Raw genomic sequence first — 20,082 nt, forward strand, 5'->3', positions numbered from 1 at the left:
TGTGAGTCCAGTTTTAGATTCCGATGTTTCACTTCAGGTTTACTGTTTCGCTAGGACGTTCTTATTGACGATGAAACACAGAAATTGCATCCGAAATAAATACAAAAGGCACAATGCCGACATAAGTACAAGAGGACTGACACTCTCACTTTCTATGATTTGAACCTCTCCTGTGAGTCCAGTTTTGGTTCCGCTGCTTCATTTCAAGTTTTCTGTATCCCTTGCACATTCTTATTGACGATGAAACACAGAAATTGCATCCGAATTTACTACAAAAGGCACAATGCCGACTTAAGTACAAGAGGACTAACACTCTCACTTTCTGTGATTTGAACCCCTCCTGTGACTCCAGTTTTAGATTCCGATGCTTCACTTCAGGTTTACTGTATCCCTTGGACCCTCTTATTGACGATGAAACACAGAAATTGCATCCGAATTTATTTTAAAAGTCACAATGCCGACTTAATTACAAGAGGACTGACACTCTCATATTATATGATTTGAATCTCTCCTGTGAGTCCAGTTTTAGGTTACGATGCTTCACTTCAGGTTTACTGTATCCCTTGGACCTTCTCATTGACGATGAAACACAGAAATTGCATCCGAATGTAATACAAAAGGCACAATGCCGACTTAAGTACAAGAGGACTGACACTCTCACTTTCTGTGATTTGAACCTCTCCTGTGAGTCCAGTTTTAGATTCCGATGCTTCACTTCAGGATTACGGTATCCCTTGGACCTTCTTATTGACGATGAGACACAGCAATTGCATCCGAATTTAACACAAAAGGCACAATGCCGACTTCAGTAGAAGAGGACTGGCACTCTCACTTTCTATGATTTGAACCCCTCCTGTGACTCCAGTTTTAGATTCCGATGCTTCACTTCAGGTTTACTGTATCCCTTGGACCCTCTTATTGACGATGAAACACAGAAATTGCATCCGAATTTATTACAAAAGTCACAATGCCGACTTAATTACAATAGGTCTGACACTCTCGCTTTCTATGATTTGAACCTCTCCTGTGAGTCCAGTTTTAGATTCCGATGCTTCACTTCAGGTTTACTGTATCCCTTGGACTTTCTTATTGACGATGAAACACAGAAATTGCATCCGAATTTAACACAAAAGGCACAATGCCGACTTAAGTACAAGAGTACTGACACTCTCACTTTCTAGGATTTGAAGATCTCCTGTGATTCCAGTTTTAGATTCCGATGCGTCACTTCAGGTTTACTGTATCCCTTGGACCTTCTTATTGACGATGAAACACAGAAATTGCATCCGAATTTAATACAAAAGCCACAATGCCGACTTAAGTACGAGGGGACTGACACTCTAATTTTCTATGATTGGAACCTCTCCTGTGAGTCGAGTTTTAGATTCCGATGTTTCACATCAGGTTTACTGTATACGTTGGACCTTCTTATTGTCGATGAAACACAGAAATTGCATCCGATTTTAATACAAAATGCACAATGCCGACTTAAGTACAAGATTACTGACCCTCTAACTTTCTGTGATTTGAACTTCCCCTGTGAGTCCAGTTTTAGATTCCGATGCCTCACTTCAGGTTTACTGTATACCTGAGACCTTCTTATTGACGATGAAACACAGAAATTGCATCCGAATTTAATACAAGAGGCACAATGCCGACTTAAGTACAAGAGGACTGACACTCTAACTCTCTATGATTTGAACCTCTGCTGTGAGTCCAGTTGTAGATTCCGATGCTTTACTTCAGGTTTATTGTATCCCTTGGACCTTCTGATTGACGATGAAACACAGAAATTGCATCCGGATTTAATACAAAAGGCATAATGCCGACTTAAGTACAAGAGGACTGTCACTCTCACTTTCTATGATTTGAACCTCTCCTGTGAGTCCAGTTTTAGATTCCGATGCTTCACTTCAGGTTTACTGTTTCGCTTGGACGTTCTTATTGACGATGAAACACAGAAATTGCATGCGAAATAAATACAAAAGGCACAATGCCGACTTAAGTACAAGAGGACTGACACTCTCACATTCTATGATTTGAACCTCTCCTGTGAGTCCAGTTTTAGATTCCGATGCTTCACTTCAGGTTTACTGTTTCGCTTGGACGTTCTTATTGACGATGAAACACAGAAATTGCATCCGGATTTAATACAAAAGCCACAATGCCGACTTAAGTACAAGAGGACTGACACTCTAATTTTCTATGATTGGAACCTCTCCTGTGAGTCGAGTTTTAGATTCCGATGTTTCACATCAGGTTTACTGTATACGTTGGACCTTCTTATTGTCGATGAAACACAGAAATTGCATCCGAATTTAATACAAAAGGCACAATGCCGACTTACATACAAGAGGACTGTCACTCTCACTTTCTATGATTTCAACCTGTCCTGTGAGTCCAGTTTTAGATTCCGATGCTTCACTTCAGGTTTGCTGTATCCCTTGGACCTTCGTATTGACGATGAAACACAGAAATTGCATCCGAATTTAATACTAAAGGCACAATGCCGACTTAAGTACAAGAGGACTGACCCTCCAACTATCTGTGAATTGAACTTCCCCTGTGAGTCAAGTTTTAGATTCCGATGCTTCACTTCAGGTTTACTGTATACCTTGTACATTTTTATTGACGATGAAACACAGAAATTGGCTCCGAATTTAATACAAAAGGCACAATGCCGAAATCAGTACAAGAGGACTGACACTCTATCTTTCTATGATTTGAACCTCTCCTGTGAGTCCAGTTTTAGATTCCGATGCTTCACTTCAGGTTTACTGTATCCCTTGCACCTTCTTATTGACGATGAAACACAGAAATTGCATCCGAATTTACTACAAAAGGCACAATGCCGACTTAAGTACAAGAGGACTAACACTCTCACTTTCTGTGATTTGAACCCCTCCTGTGACTCCAGTTTTAGATTCCGATGCTTCACTTCAGGTTTACTGTATCCCTTGGACCCTCTTATTGACGATGAAACACAGAAATTGCATCCGAATTTATTTTAAGTCACAATGCCGACTTAATTACAAGAGGACTGACACTCTCATATTCTATGATTTGAATCTCTCCTGTGAGTCCAGTTTTAGGTTACGATGCTTCACTTCAGGTTTACTGTATCCCTTGGACCTTCTCATTGACGATGAAACACAGAAATTGCATCCGAATGTAATACAAAAGGTACAATGCCGACTTAAGTACAAGAGGACTGACACTCTCACTTTCTAAGATTTGAACCTCTCCTGTGAGTCCAGTTTTAGATTCCAATGCTTCACTTCAGGATTGCGGTATCCCTTGGACCTTCTTATTGACGATGAGACACAGCAATTGCATCCGAATTTAACACAAAAGGCACAATGCCGACTACAGTAGAAGAGGACTGGCACTCTAACTTTCTATGATTTGAACCTCTCCTGTGAGTCCAGTTTTAAATTTCGATGCTACACTTCAGGTTTACTGTATACCATGGACCTTCTTATTGACGATGAAACACAGAAATTGCAGCCGAATTTAATACAAAAGGCACAATGCCGACTTAAGTACAAGAGGACTGACACTCTAATTTTCTATGATTTTAACCTCTCCTGTGAGTCCAGTTTCAGATTCCGATGCTTCACTTCAGGTTTACTGTATACCTTGGACCTTGTTATTGACGATGAAACACAGAAATTGCATCCGAAATAAATACAAAAGGCACATTGCCGACTTAAGTACAAGAGGACTGACACTCTCACTTTCTATGATTTGAACCTCTCCCGTGAGTCCAGTTTTATATTCCGCTGCCTCACTTCAAGTTTTCTGTATCCCTTGCACATTCTTATTGACGATGAAACACAGAAATTGCATCCGAATTTACTACAAAAGACACGATGCCGACTCAAGTACAAGAGGACTAACACTCTCACTTTCTATGATTTGAACGTCTCCTGTGAGTCCAGTTTTAGATTCCGATGCTTCACTTCAGGTTTACTGTATCCCTTGGACCTTCTTATTGACGATGAAACACAGAAATTGAATCCGAATTTAATACTAAAGGCACAATGCCGACTTAAGTACAAGAGGACTGACCATCTAACTTTCTGTGAATTGAACTTACCCTGTGAGTCCAGTTTTAGATTCTGATGCTTCACTTCAGGTTTACTGTATACCTTGGACATTTTTATTGACGATGAAACACAGAAATTGCATCCGAATTTAATACAAAAGGCACAATGCCGAATTCAGTACAAGAGGACTGACACTCTAATTTTCTATGATTTTAACCTCTCCTGTGAGTCCAGTTTTAGATTCCGATGCTTCACTTCAGGTTTACTGTATCCCTTGAACCTTCTTATTGACGATGAAACACAGAAATTGCATCCGAATGTACTACAATAGGCACTATGCCGAGTTAAGTACAAGAGGACTGACACTCTAACTTTCTATGATTTTAAACTCTCCTGTGAGTCCAGTATTTGATTCCGATGCTGCACTTCAGGTTTACTGTATGGCTTGGACCTTCTTATTGACAATGAAACACAGAAATTGCATCCGAATTTAATACAAAAGGCACAATGCCGTTTTAAGTACAAGAGGACTGACTCTCTCATTTTCTATGACTGGAACCTCTCCTGTGAGTTCAGTTTTAGATTACGATGCTTTACTTCAGGTTTACTGTATCCCTTGGACCTTCTTATTGACGATGAAACACAGAAATTGCATCCGAATTTAATACAAAAGGCACAATACCGACTTAAGTACAAGAGGACTGAGACTCTCACTTTCTATGATTTGAACCTCTCCTGTGATTCCAGTTTCAGATTCCGATGCGTCACTTCAGGTTTACTGTATCCCTTGGACCTTCTTATTGACGATGAAACACAGAAATTGCATCCGAATTTAATACAAAAGGCACAATGCCGACTTAAGTACAAGAGGACTAACACTCTTATTTTCTATGATTGGAACCTCTCCTGTGAGTCCAGTTTTAGATTCCGATGCTTCACATTAGGTTTATTATATACGTTGGAACTTCTTATTGTCGATGAAACACAGAAATTGCATCCGAATTTAATACAAAAGGCACAATGCCGACTTAAGTACAAGAGGACTGACCGTCTAACTTTCTGTGAATTGAACTTCCCCTGTGAGTCCAGTTTTAGATTCTGATGCTTCACTTCAGGTCTACTGTATACCTTGGACATTTTTATTGACGATGAAACACAGAAATTGCATCCGAATTTAATACAAAAGGCACAATGCCGAATTCAGTACAAGAGGACGGACACTCTAACTTTCTATGATTTGAACCTCTCCTGTGAGTCCAGTTTTAGATTCCGATGCTTCACTTCAGGTGTACTGTTTCCCTTGACGTTCTTATTGACGATGAAACACAGAAATTGCATCCGAACTTAATACAAAAAGCACAATGCCGACTTAAGTACAAGAGGACTGACACTCTAATTTTCTATGATTGGAACCTCTCCTGTGAGTCCAGATTAGATTCCAATGCTTCACATCAGGTTTATTATATACGTTGGACCTTCTTATTGACAATGAAACACAGAAATTGGATCCGAATTTAATACAAGAGGCACAATGCCGACTTAAGTACACGAGGACTGACATTCTAACTCTCTATGATTTGAACCTCTCCTGTGTGTCCAGTTTTAGATTCCGATGCTTCACTTCAGGTTTACTGTACCCCTTGGACCTTCTGATTGACGATGAAACACAGAAATTGCATCCGGATTTAATACAAAAGGCACAATGGCGACTTACGTACAAGAGGACTGTCACTCTCACTTTCTATGATTTCAACCTCTCCTGTGAGTCCAGTTTTAGATTCCGATGCTTCACTTCAGGTTTGCTGTATCCCTTGGACCTTCGTATTGACGATGAAACACAGAAATTGCATCCGAATTTAATACTAAAGGCACAATGCCGACTTAAGTACAAGAGGACTGACCCTCTAACTATCTGTGAATTGAACTTCCCCTGTGAGTCAAGTTTTAGATTCCGATGCTTTACTTCAGGTTTACTGTATACCTTGTACCTTTTTATTGACGATGAAACACAGAAATTGGCTCCGAATTTAATACAAAAGGCACAATGCTAAAATCAGTACAAGAGGACTGACACTCTATCTTTCTATGATTTGAACCTCTCCTGTGAGTCCAGTTTTAGATTCCGATGCTTCACTTCAGGTTTACTGTATCCCTTGGACCTTCTTATTGACGATGAAACACAGAAATTGCATCCGGATTTAATACAAAAGGCATAATGGCGACTTAAGTACAAGAGGACTGTCACTCTCACTTTCTATGATTTGAACCTCCCCTGTGAGTCCAGTTTTAGATTCCGATGCTTCACTTCAGGTTTACTGTTTCGCTTGGACGTTCTTATTGACGATGAAACACAGAAATTGCATCCGAAATAAATACAAAAGTCACAATGCCGACTTAAGTACAAGAGGACTGACACTCTCACTTTCTATGATTTGAACCTCTCCTGTGAGTCCAGTTTTAGATTCCGCTGCTCCACTTCAAGTTTTCTGTATCCCTTGCACTTTCTTATTGACGATGAAACACAGAAATTGCATCCGAATTTACTACAAAAGGCACAATGCCGACTTAAGTAGAAGAGGACTAACACTCTCACTTTCTATGATTTGAACCCCTCCTGTGACTCCAGTTTTAGATTCCGATGCTTCACTTCAGGTTTACTGTATCCCTTGGACGCTCTTATTGACGATGAAACACAGAAATTGCATCCGAATTTATTACAAAAGTCACAATGCCGACTTAATTACAAGAGGTCTGACACTCTCACTTTCTATGATTTGAACCTCTCCTGTGAGTCCAGTTTTAGATTCCGATGCTTCACTTCAGGTTTACTGTATCCCTTGGACTTTCTTATTGAAGATGAAACACAGAAATTGCATCCGAATTTAACACAAAAGGCACAATGCCGACTTAAGTACAAGAGTACTGACACTCTCACTTTCTAGGATTTGAAGATCTCCTGTGATTCCAGTTTTAGATTCCGATGCGTCACTTCAGGTTTACTGTATCCCTTGGACCTTCTTATTGACGATGAAACACAGAAATTGCATCCGAATTTAATACAAAAGCCACAATGCCGACTTAAGTACGAGAGGACTGACACTCTAACTTTCTATGATTGGAACCTCTCCTGTGAGTCGAGTTTTAGATTCCGATGTTTCACATCAGGTTTACTGTATACGTTGGACCTTCTTATTGTCGATGAAACACAGAAATTGCATCCGATTTTAATACAAAAGCCACAATGCCGACTTAAGTACAAGATTACTGACCCTCTAACTTTCTGTGATTTGAACTTCCCCTGTGAGTCCAGTTTTAGATTCCGATGCCTCACTTTAGGTTTACTGTATACCTGAGGCCTTCTTATTGACGATGAAACACAGAAATTGCATCCGAATTTAATACAAGAGGCACAATGCCGACTTAAGTACAAGAGGACTGTCACTCTCACTTTCTATGATTTCAACCTCTCCTGTGAGTCCAGTTTTAGATTCCGATGCTTCACTTCAGGTTTGCTGTATCCCTTGGACCTTCGTATTGACGATGAAACACAGAAATTGCATCCGAATTTAATACTAAAGGCACAATGCCGATTTAAGTACAAGAGGACTGACCCTCTAACTATCTGTGAATTGAACTTCCCCTGTGAGTCAAGTTTTAGATTCCGATGCTTCACTTCAGGTTTACTGTATACCTTGTACCTTTTTATTGACGATGAAACACAGAAATTGGCTCCGAATTTAATACAAAAGGCACAATGCCGAAATCAGTACAGGAGGACTGACACTCTATCTTTCTATGATTTGAACCTCTCCTGTGAGTCCAGTTTTAGATTCCGATGCTTCACTTCAGGTTTACTGTATCCCTTGGACCTTCTTATTGACGATGAAACACAGAAATTGCATCCGGATTTAATACAAAAGGCATAATGCCGACTTAAGTACAAGAGGACTGTCACTCTCACTTTCTATGATTTGAACCTCTCCTGTGAGTCCAGTTTTAGATTCCGATGCTTCACTTCAGGTTTACTGTATCCCTTGGACCCTCTTACTGACGATGAAACACAGAAATTGCATCCGAAATAAATACAAAAGGCACAATGCCGACATAAGTACAAGAGGACTGACACTCTCACTTTCTATGATTTGAACCTCTCCTGTGAGTCCAGTTTTGGTTCCGCTGCTTCATTTCAAGTTTTCTGTATCCCTTGCACATTCTTATTGACGATGAAACACAGAAATTGCATCCGAATTTACTACAAAAGGCACAATGCCGACTTAAGTACAAGAGGACTAACACTCTCACTTTCTGTGATTTGAACCCCTCCTGTGACTCCAGTTTTAGATTCCGATGCTTCACTTCAGGTTTACTGTATCCCTTGGACCCTCTTATTGACGATGAAACACAGAAATTGCATCCGAATTTATTTTAAAAGTCACAATGCCGACTTAATTACAAGAGGACTGACACTCTCATATTATATGATTTGAATCTCTCCTGTGAGTCCAGTTTTAGGTTACGATGCTTCACTTCAGGTTTACTGTATCCCTTGGACCTTCTCATTGACGATGAAACACAGAAATTGCATCCGAATGTAATACAAAAGGCACAATGCCGACTTAAGTACAAGAGGACTGACACTCTCACTTTCTGTGATTTGAACCTCTCCTGTGAGTCCAGTTTTAGATTCCGATGCTTCACTTCAGGATTACGGTATCCCTTGGACCTTCTTATTGACGATGAGACACAGCAATTGCATCCGAATTTAACACAAAAGGCACAATGCCGACTTCAGTAGAAGAGGACTGGCACTCTCACTTTCTATGATTTGAACCCCTCCTGTGACTCCAGTTTTAGATTCCGATGCTTCACTTCAGGTTTACTGTATCCCTTGGACCCTCTTATTGACGATGAAACACAGAAATTGCATCCGAATTTATTACAAAAGTCACAATGCCGACTTAATTACAATAGGTCTGACACTCTCACTTTCTATGATTTGAACCTCTCCTGTGAGTCCAGTTTTAGATTCCGATGCTTCACTTCAGGTTTACTGTATCCCTTGGACTTTCTTATTGACGATGAAACACAGAAATTGCATCCGAATTTAACACAAAAGGCACAATGCCGACTTAAGTACAAGAGTACTGACACTCTCACTTTCTAGGATTTGAAGATCTCCTGTGATTCCAGTTTTAGATTCCGATGCGTCACTTCAGGTTTACTGTATCCCTTGGACCTTCTTATTGACGATGAAACACAGAAATTGCATCCGAATTTAATACAAAAGCGACAATGCAGACTTAAGTACGAGGGGACTGACACTCTAATTTTCTATGATTGGAACCTCTCCTGTGAGTCGAGTTTTAGATTCCGATGTTTCACATCAGGTTTACTGTATACGTTGGACCTTCTTATTGTCGATGAAACACAGAAATTGCATCCGATTTTAATACAAAATGCACAATGCCGACTTAAGTACAAGATTACTGACCCTCTAACTTTCTGTGATTTGAACCTCTCCTGTGAGTCCAGTTTTAGATTCCGATGCTTCACTTCAGGTTTACTGTATCCCTTGGACTTTCTTATTGACGATGAAACACAGAAATTGCATCCGAATTTAACACAAAAGGCACAATGCCGACTTACGTACAAGAGGACTGTCACTCTCACTTTCTATGATTTCAACCTCTCCTGTGAGTCCAGTTTTAGATTCCGATGCTTCACTTCAGGTTTGCTGTATCCCTTGGACCTTCGTATTGACGATGAAACACAGAAATTGCATCCGAATTTAATACTAAAGGCACAATGCCGACTTAAGTACAAGAGGACTGACCCTCTAACTATCTGTGAATTGAACTTCCCCTGTGAGTCAAGTTTTAGATTCCGATGCTTCACTTCAGGTTTACTGTATACCTTGTACCTTTTTATTGACGATGAAACACAGAAATTGGCTCCGAATTTAATACAAAAGGCACAATGCCGAAATCAGTACAGGAGGACTGACACTCTATCTTTCTATGATTTGAACCTCTCCTGTGAGTCCAGTTTTAGATTCCGATGCTTCACTTCAGGTTTACTGTATCCCTTGGACCTTCTTATTGACGATGAAACACAGAAATTGCATCCGGATTTAATACAAAAGGCATAATGCCGACTTAAGTACAAGAGGACTGTCACTCTCACTTTCTATGATTTGAACCTCTCCTGTGAGTCCAGTTTTAGATTCCGATGCTTCACTTCAGGTTTACTGTATCCCTTGGACCCTCTTACTGACGATGAAACACAGAAATTGCATCCGAATTTATTACAAAAGTCACAATGCCGACTTAATTACAAGAGGTCTGACACTCTCACTTTCTATGATTTGAACCTCTCCTGTGAGTCCAGTTTTAGATTCCGATGCTTCACTTCAGGTTTACTGTATCCCTTGGACCTTCTTATTGACGATGAAACACAGAAATTGCATCCGGATTTAATACAAAAGCCACAATGCCGACTTAAGTACAAGAGGACTGACACTCTAATTTTCTATGATTGGAACCTCTCCTGTGAGTCGAGTTTTAGATTCCGATGTTTCACATCAGGTTTACTGTATACGTTGGACCTTCTTATTGTCGATGAAACACAGAAATTGCATCCGATTTTAATACAAAAGGCACAATGCCGACTTAAGTACAAGATTACTGACCCTCTAACTTTCTGTGATTTGAACTTCCCCTGTGAGTCCAGTTTTAGATTCCGATGCCTCACTTCAGGTTTACTGTTTACCTGAGACCTTCTTATTGACGATGAAACACAGAAATTGCATCCGAATTTAATACAAGAGGCACAATGCCGACTTAAGTACAAGAGGACTGACACTCTAACTCTCTATGATTTGAACCTCTGCTGTGATTCCAGTTGTAGATTCCGATGCTTTACTTCAGGTTTACTGTATCCCTTGGACCTTCTGATTGACGATGAAACACAGAAATTGCATCCGGATTTAATACAAAAGGCACAATGCCGACTTACACACAAGAGGACAGTCACTCTCACTTTCTATGATTTCAACCTGTCCTGTGAGTCCAGTTTTAGATTCCGATGCTTCACTTCAGGTTTGCTGTATCCCTTGGACCTTCGTATTGACGATGAAACACAGAAATTGCATCCGAATTTAATACTAAAGGCACAATGCCGACTTAAGTACAAGAGGACTGACCCTCCAACTATCTGTGAATTGAACTTCCCCTGTGAGTCAAGTTTTAGATTCCGATGCTTCACTTCAGGTTTACTGTATACCTTGTACCTTTTTATTGACGATGAAACACAGAAATTGGCTCCGAATTTAATACAAAAGGCACAATGCCGAAATCAGTACAAGAGGACTGACACTCTATCTTTCTATGATTTGAACCTCTCCTGTGAGTCCAGTTTTAGATTCCGATGCTTCACTTCAGGTTTACTGTATCCCTTGCACCTTCTTATTGACGATGAAACACAGAAATTGCATCCGGATTTAATACAAAAGGCATAATGCCGACTTAAGTACAAGAGGACTGTCACTCTCACTTTCTATGATTTGAACCTCTCCTGTGAGTCCAGTTTTAGATTCCGATGCTTCACTTCAGGTTTACTGTTTCGCTTGGACGTTCTTATTGACGATGAAACACAGAAATTGCATCCGAAATAAATACAAAAGGCACAATGCCGACATAAGTACAAGAGGACTGACACTCTCACTTTCTATGATTTGAACCTCTCCTGTGAGTCCAGTTTTGGTTCCGCTGCTTCATTTCAAGTTTTCTGTATCCCTTGCACATTCTTATTGACGATGAAACACAGAAATTGCATCCGAATTTACTACAAAAGGCACAATGCCGACTTAAGTACAAGAGGACTAACACTCTCACTTTCTGTGATTTGAACCCCTCCTGTGACTCCAGTTTTAGATTCCGATGCTTCACTTCAGGTTTACTGTATCCCTTGGACCCTCTTATTGACGATGAAACACAGAAATTGCATCCGAATTTATTTTAAAAGTCACAATGCCGACTTAATTACAAGAGGACTGACACTCTCATATTATATGATTTGAATCTCTCCTGTGAGTCCAGTTTTAGGTTACGATGCTTCACTTCAGGTTTACTGTATCCCTTGGACCTTCTCATTGACGATGAAACACAGAAATTGCATCCGAATGTAATACAAAAGGCACAATGCCGACTTAAGTACAAGAGGACTGACACTCTCACTTTCTGTGATTTGAACCTCTCCTGTGAGTCCAGTTTTAGATTCCGATGCTTCACTTCAGGATTACGGTATCCCTTGGACCTTCTTATTGACGATGAGACACAGCAATTGCATCCGAATTTAACACAAAAGGCACAATGCCGACTTCAGTAGAAGAGGACTGGCACTCTCACTTTCTATGATTTGAACCCCTCCTGTGACTCCAGTTTTAGATTCCGATGCTTCACTTCAGGTTTACTGTATCCCTTGGACCCTCTTATTGACGATGAAACACAGAAATTGCATCCGAATTTATTACAAAAGTCACAATGCCGACTTAATTACAATAGGTCTGACACTCTCACTTTCTATGATTTGAACCTCTCCTGTGAGTCCAGTTTTAGATTCCGATGCTTCACTTCAGGTTTACTGTATCCCTTGGACTTTCTTATTGACGATGAAACACAGAAATTGCATCCGAATTTAACACAAAAGGCACAATGCCGACTTAAGTACAAGAGTACTGACACTCTCACTTTCTAGGATTTGAAGATCTCCTGTGATTCCAGTTTTAGATTCCGATGCGTCACTTCAGGTTTACTGTATCCCTTGGACCTTCTTATTGACGATGAAACACAGAAATTGCATCCGAATTTAATACAAAAGCGACATTGCCGACTTAAGTACGAGGGGACTGACACTCTAATTTTCTATGATTGGAACCTCTCCTGTGAGTCGAGTTTTAGATTCCGATGTTTCACATCAGGTTTACTGTATACGTTGGACCTTCTTATTGTCGATGAAACACAGAAATTGCATCCGATTTTAATACAAAATGCACAATGCCGACTTAAGTACAAGATTACTGACCCTCTAACTTTCTGTGATTTGAACTTCCCCTGTGAGTCCAGTTTTAGATTCCGATGCCTCACTTCAGGTTTACTGTATACCTGAGACCTTCTTATTGACGATGAAACACAGAAATTGCATCCGAATTTAATACAAGAGGCACAATGCCGACTTAAGTACAAGAGGACTGACACTCTAACTCTCTATGATTTGAACCTCTGCTGTGAGTCCAGTTGTAGATTCCGATGCTTTACTTCAGGTTTATTGTATCCCTTGGACCTTCTGATTGACGATGAAACACAGAAATTGCATCCGGATTTAATACAAAAGGCATAATGCCGACTTAAGTACAAGAGGACTGTCACTCTCACTTTCTATGATTTGAACCTCTCCTGTGAGTCCAGTTTTAGATTCCGATGCTTCACTTCAGGTTTACTGTTTCGCTTGGACGTTCTTATTGACGATGAAACACAGAAATTGCATGCGAAATAAATACAAAAGGCACAATGCCGACTTAAGTACAAGAGGACTGACACGCTCACATTCTATGATTTGAACCTCTCCTGTGAGTCCAGTTTTAGATTCCGCTGCTTCACTTCAAGTTTTCTGTATCCCTTGCACATTCGTATTGACGATGAAACACAGAAATTGCATCCGAATTTACTACAAAAGGCACAATGCCGACTTAAGTACAAGAGGACTAACACTCTCACTTTCTATGATTTGAACCCCTCCTGTGACTCCAGTTTTAGATTCCGATGCTTCACTTCAGGTTTACTGTATCCCTTGGACCCTCTTATTGACGATGAATCACAGAAATTGCATCCGAATTTATTACAAAAGTCACAATGCCGACTTAATTACAAGAGGTCTGACACTCTCACTTTCTATGATTTGAACCTCTCCTGTGAGTCCAGTTTTAGATTCCGATGCTTCACTTCAGGTTTACTGTATCCCTTGGACCTTCTTATTGACGATGAAACACAGAAATTGCATCCGGATTTAATACAAAAGCCACAATGCCGACTTAAGTACAAGAGGACTGACACTCTAATTTTCTATGATTGGAACCTCTCCTGTGAGTCGAGTTTTAGATTCCGATGTTTCACATCAGGTTTACTGTATACGTTGGACCTTCTTATTGTCGATGAAACACAGAAATTGCATCCGATTTTAATACAAAAGGCACAATGCCGACTTAAGTACAAGATTACTGACTTTCTAACTTTCTGTGATTTGAACTTCCCCTGTGAGTCCAGTTTTAGATTCCGATGCCTCACTTCAGGTTTACTGTATACCTGAGACCTTCTTATTGACGATGAAACACAGAAATTGCATCCGAATTTAATACAAGAGGCACAATGCCGACTTAAGTACAAGAGGACTGACACTCTAACTCTCTATGATTTGAACCTCTGCTGTGATTCCAGTTGTAGATTCCGATGCTTTACTTCAGGTTTACTGTATCCCTTGGACCTTCTGATTGACGATGAAACACAGAAATTGCATCCGAATTTAATACAAGAGGCACAATGCCGACTTAAGTACAAGAGGACTGACACTCTAACTCTCTATGATTTGAACCTCTCCTGTGAGTCCAGTTTTAGATTCCGATGCTTCACTTCAGGTTTACTGTATCCCTTGGACCTTCTTATTGACGATGAAACACAGAAATTGCATCCGGATTTAATACAAAAGCCACAATGCCGACTTAAGTACAAGAGGACTGACACTCTAATTTTCTATGATTGGAACCTCTCCTGTGAGTCGAGTTTTAGATTCCGATGTTTCACATCAGGTTTACTGTATACGTTGGACCTTCTTATTGTCGATGAAACACAGAAATTGCATCCGAATTTAATACAAAAGGCACAATGCCGACTTACATACAAGAGGACTGTCACTCTCACTTTCTATGATTTCAACCTGTCCTGTGAGTCCAGTTTTAGATTCCGATGCTTCACTTCAGGTTTGCTGTATCCCTTGGACCTTCGTATTGACGATGAAACACAGAAATTGCATCCGAATTTAATACTAAAGGCACAATGCCGACTTAAGTACAAGAGGACTGACCCTCCAACTATCTGTGAATTGAACTTCCCCTGTGAGTCAAGTTTTAGATTCCGATGCTTCACTTCAGGTTTACTGTATACCTTGTACATTTTTATTGACGATGAAACACAGAAATTGGCTCCGAATTTAATACAAAAGGCACAATGCCGAAATCAGTACAAGAGGACTGACACTCTATCTTTCTATGATTTGAACCTCTCCTGTGAGTCCAGTTTTAGATTCCAATGCTTCACTTCAGGTTTACTGTATCCCTTGCACCTTCTTATTGACGATGAAACACAGAAATTGCATCCGAATTTACTACAAAAGGCACAATGCCGACTTAAGTACAAGAGGACTAACACTCTCACTTTCTGTGATTTGAACCCCTCCTGTGACTCCAGTTTTAGATTCCGATGCTTCACTTCAGGTTTACTGTATCCCTTGGACCCTCTTATTGACGATGAAACACAGAAATTGCATCCGAATTTATTTTAAGTCACAATGCCGACTTAATTACAAGAGGACTGACACTCTCATATTCTATGATTTGAATCTCTCCTGTGAGTCCAGTTTTAGGTTACGATGCTTCACTTCAGGTTTACTGTATCCCTTGGACCTTCTCATTGACGATGAAACACAGAAATTGCATCCGAATGTAATACAAAAGGCACAATGCCGACTTAAGTACAAGAGGACTGACACTCTCACTTTCTAAGATTTGAACCTCTCCTGTGAGTCCAGTTTTAGATTCCAATGCTTCACTTCAGGATTACGGTATCCCTTGGACCTTCTTATTGACGATGAGACACAGCAATTGCATCCGAATTTAACACAAAAGGCACAATGCCGACTACAGTAGAAGAGGACTGGCACTCTAACTTTCTATGATTTGAACCTCTCCTGTGAGTCCAGTTTTAAATTTCGATGCTACACTTCAGGTTTACTGTATACCATGGACCTTCTTATTGACGATGAAACACAGAAATTGCAGCCGAATTTAATACAAAAGGCACAATGCCGACTTAAGTACAAGAGGACTGACACTCTAATTTTCTATGATTTTAACCTCTCCTGTGAGTCCAGTTTCAGATTCCGATGCTTCACTTCAGGTTTACTGTATACCTTGGACCTTGTTATTGACGATGAAACACAGAAATTGCATCCGAAATAAATACAAAAGGCACATTGCCGACTTAAGTACAAGAGGACTGACACTCTCACTTTCTATGATTTGAACCTCTCCCGTGAGTCCAGTTTTATATTCCGCTGCCTCACTTCAAGTTTTCTGTATCCCTTGCACATTCTTATTGACGATGAAACACAGAAATTGCATCCGAATTTACTACAAAAGACACGATGCCGACTCAAGTACAAGAGGACTAACACTCTCACTTTCTATGATTTGAACGTCTCCTGTGAGTCCAGTTTTAGATTCCGATGCTTCACTTCAGGTTTACTGTATCCCTTGGACCTTCTTATTGACGATGAAACACAGAAATTGAATCCGAATTTAATACTAAAGGCACAATGCCGACTTAAGTACAAGAGGACTGACCATCTAACTTTCTGTGAATTGAACTTACCCTGTGAGTCCAGTTTTAGATTCTGATGCTTCACTTCAGGTTTACTGTATACCTTGGACATTTTTATTGACGATGAAACACAGAAATTGCATCCGAATTTAATACAAAAGGCACAATGCCGAATTCAGTACAAGAGGACTGACACTCTAATTTTCTATGATTTTAACCTCTCCTGTGAGTCCAGTTTTAGATTCCGATGCTTCACTTCAGGTTTACTGTATCCCTTGAACCTTCTTATTGACGATGAAACACAGAAATTGCATCCGAATGTACTACAATAGGCACTATGCCGAGTCAAGTACAAGAGGACTGACACTCTAACTTTCTATGATTTTAAACTCTCCTGTGAGTCCAGTATTTGATTCCGATGCTGCACTTCAGGTTTACTGTATGGCTTGGACCTTCTTATTGACGATGAAACACAGAAATTGCATCCGAATTTAATACAAAAGGCACAATGCCGTTTTAAGTACAAGAGGACTGACTCTCTCATTTTCTATGACTGGAACCTCTCCTGTGAGTTCAGTTTTAGATTACGATGCTTTACTTCAGGTTTACTGTATCCCTTGGACCTTCTTATTGACGATGAAACACAGAAATTGCATCCGAATTTAATACAAAAGGCACAATACCGACTTAAGTACAAGAGGACTGAGACTCTCACTTTCTATGATTTGAACCTCTCCTGTGATTCCAGTTTCAGATTCCGATGCGTCACTTCAGGTTTACAGTATCCCTTGGACCTTCTTATTGACGATGAAACACAGAAATTGCATCCGAATTTAATACAAAAGGCACAATGCCGACTTAAGTACAAGAGGACTAACACTCTTATTTTCTATGATTGGAACCTCTCCTGTGAGTCCAGTTTTAGATTCCGATGCTTCACATTAGGTTTATTATATACGTTGGAACTTCTTATTGTCGATGAAACACAGAAATTGCATCCGAATTTAATACAAAAGGCACAATGCCGACTTAAGTACAAGAGGACTGACCGTCTAACTTTCTGTGAATTGAACTTCCCCTGTGAGTCCAGTTTTAGATTCTGATGCTTCACTTCAGGTCTACTGTATACCTTGGACATTTTTATTGACGATGAAACACAGAAATTGCATCCGAATTTAATACAAAAGGCACAATGCCGAATTCAGTACAAGAGGACGGACACTCTAACTTTCTATGATTTGAACCTCTCCTGTGAGTCCAGTTTTAGATTCCGATGCTTCACTTCAGGTGTACTGTTTCCCTTGACGTTCTTATTGACGATGAAACACAGAAATTGCATCCGAACTTAATACAAAAAGCACAATGCCGACTTAAGTACAAGAGGACTGACACTCTAATTTTCTATGATTGGAACCTCTCCTGTGAGTCCAGATTAGATTCCAATGCTTCACATCAGGTTTATTATATACGTTGGACCTTCTTATTGACAATGAAACACAGAAATTGGATCCGAATTTAATACAAGAGGCACAATGCCGACTTAAGTACACGAGGACTGACATTCTAACTCTCTATGATTTGAACCTCTCCTGTGTGTCCAGTTTTAGATTCCGATGCTTACTTCAGGTTTACTGTATCCCTTGGACCTTCTGATTGACGATGAAACACAGAAATTGCATCCGGATTTAATACAAAAGGCACAATGCCGACTTACGTACAAGAGGACTGTCACTCTCACTTTCTATGATTTGAACCTCTCCTGTGAGTCCAGTTTTAGATTCCGATGCTTCACATCAGGTTTACTGTATCCCTTGGACCCTCTTATTGACGATGAAACACAGAAATTGCATCCGAATTTATTACAAAAGGCACTATGCCGACTTAATTACAAGAGGACTGACACTCTCACTTTCTATGATTTGAACCTCTCGTGTGAGTCCAGTTTTAGGTTACGATGCTTCACTTCAGGTTTACTGTATCCCTTGGACCTTCACATTGACGATGAAACACAGAAATTGCGTCCGAATGTAATACAAAAGGCACAATGCCGACTTAAGTACAAGAGGACTGACACTCTCACTTTCTATGATTTGAACCTCTCCTGTGAGTCCAGTTTTAGAATCCGATGCTTCACTTCGGGATTACGGTATCCCTTGGACCTTCTTATTGACGATGAGACACAGCAATTGCATCCGAATTTAACACAAAAGGCACAATGAAGACTTCAGTACAACAGGACTGGCACTCTAACATTCTATGATTTGAACCTCTCCTCTGAGTCCAGTTTTAGATTCCGACGCCTCACTTCAGGTTTACTGTATACCTTGGACCTTCTTATTGACGATGAAACACAGAAATTGCATCCGAATTTAATACAAAAGGCACAATGCCGACTTAAGTAAGGGAGGACTGACACTCTAACTTTCTATGATTTGAACCTCTCCTGTGAGTCCAGTTTTAAATTTCGATGCTACACTTCAGGTTTACTGTATACCATGGACCTTCTTATTGACGATGAAACACAGAAATTGCAGCCGAATTTAATACAAAAGGCACAATGCCGACTTAAATACAAGAGAACTGACACTCTAATTTTCTATGATTTTAACCTCTCCTGTGAGTCCAGTTTTAGATTACGATGCTTCACTTCAGGTTTACTGTATCCCTTGAACCTTCTTATTGACGATGAAACACAGAAATTGCATCCGAATGTAATACAAAAGGCACTATGCCGACTCAAGTACAAGAGGACTGACACTCTAACTTTCTATGATTTGAACCTCTCCTGTTAGTCCAGTTATAGATTCCGCTGCTTCACTTCAGGTTTACTGTATCCCTTGCACCTTCTTATTGACGATGAAACACAGAAATTGCATCCGAATTTACTACAAAAGGCACAATGCCGACTTAAGTACAAGAGGACTGACACTCTCACTTTCTATGATTTGAACCACTCCTGTGAGTCCAGATTTAGATTCCGATGCTTCACTTCAGGTTTACTGTATCCCTTGGACCTTCTTATTGACGATGAAACACAGAAAATGCATCCGAATTTAATACAAAAGGCACAATGCGAACTTAAGTACAAGTCGATTGCCACTCTAACTCTCTATGCTTTGAACCTCTCCTGTGAGTCCAGTATTAGATTCCGATGCTGCACTTCAGGTTTACTGTATGGCTTGGACCTTCTTATTGACAATGAAACACAGAAATTGCATCCAAATTTAATACAAAAGGCACAATGCCGACTTAAGTACAAGATGACTGACACACTCACTTTCTATGATTGGCAACTCTCCTGTGAGTCCAGTTTTAGATTACGATGCTTCACTTCAGGTTAACTGTATCCCTTGGACCTTCTTATTAACGATGAAACACAGAAATTG

This window comes from Schistocerca americana, chromosome 10, assembly GCF_021461395.2.
Source record: "Schistocerca americana isolate TAMUIC-IGC-003095 chromosome 10, iqSchAmer2.1, whole genome shotgun sequence".
Lineage (NCBI taxonomy): Eukaryota > Metazoa > Arthropoda > Insecta > Orthoptera > Acrididae > Schistocerca > Schistocerca americana.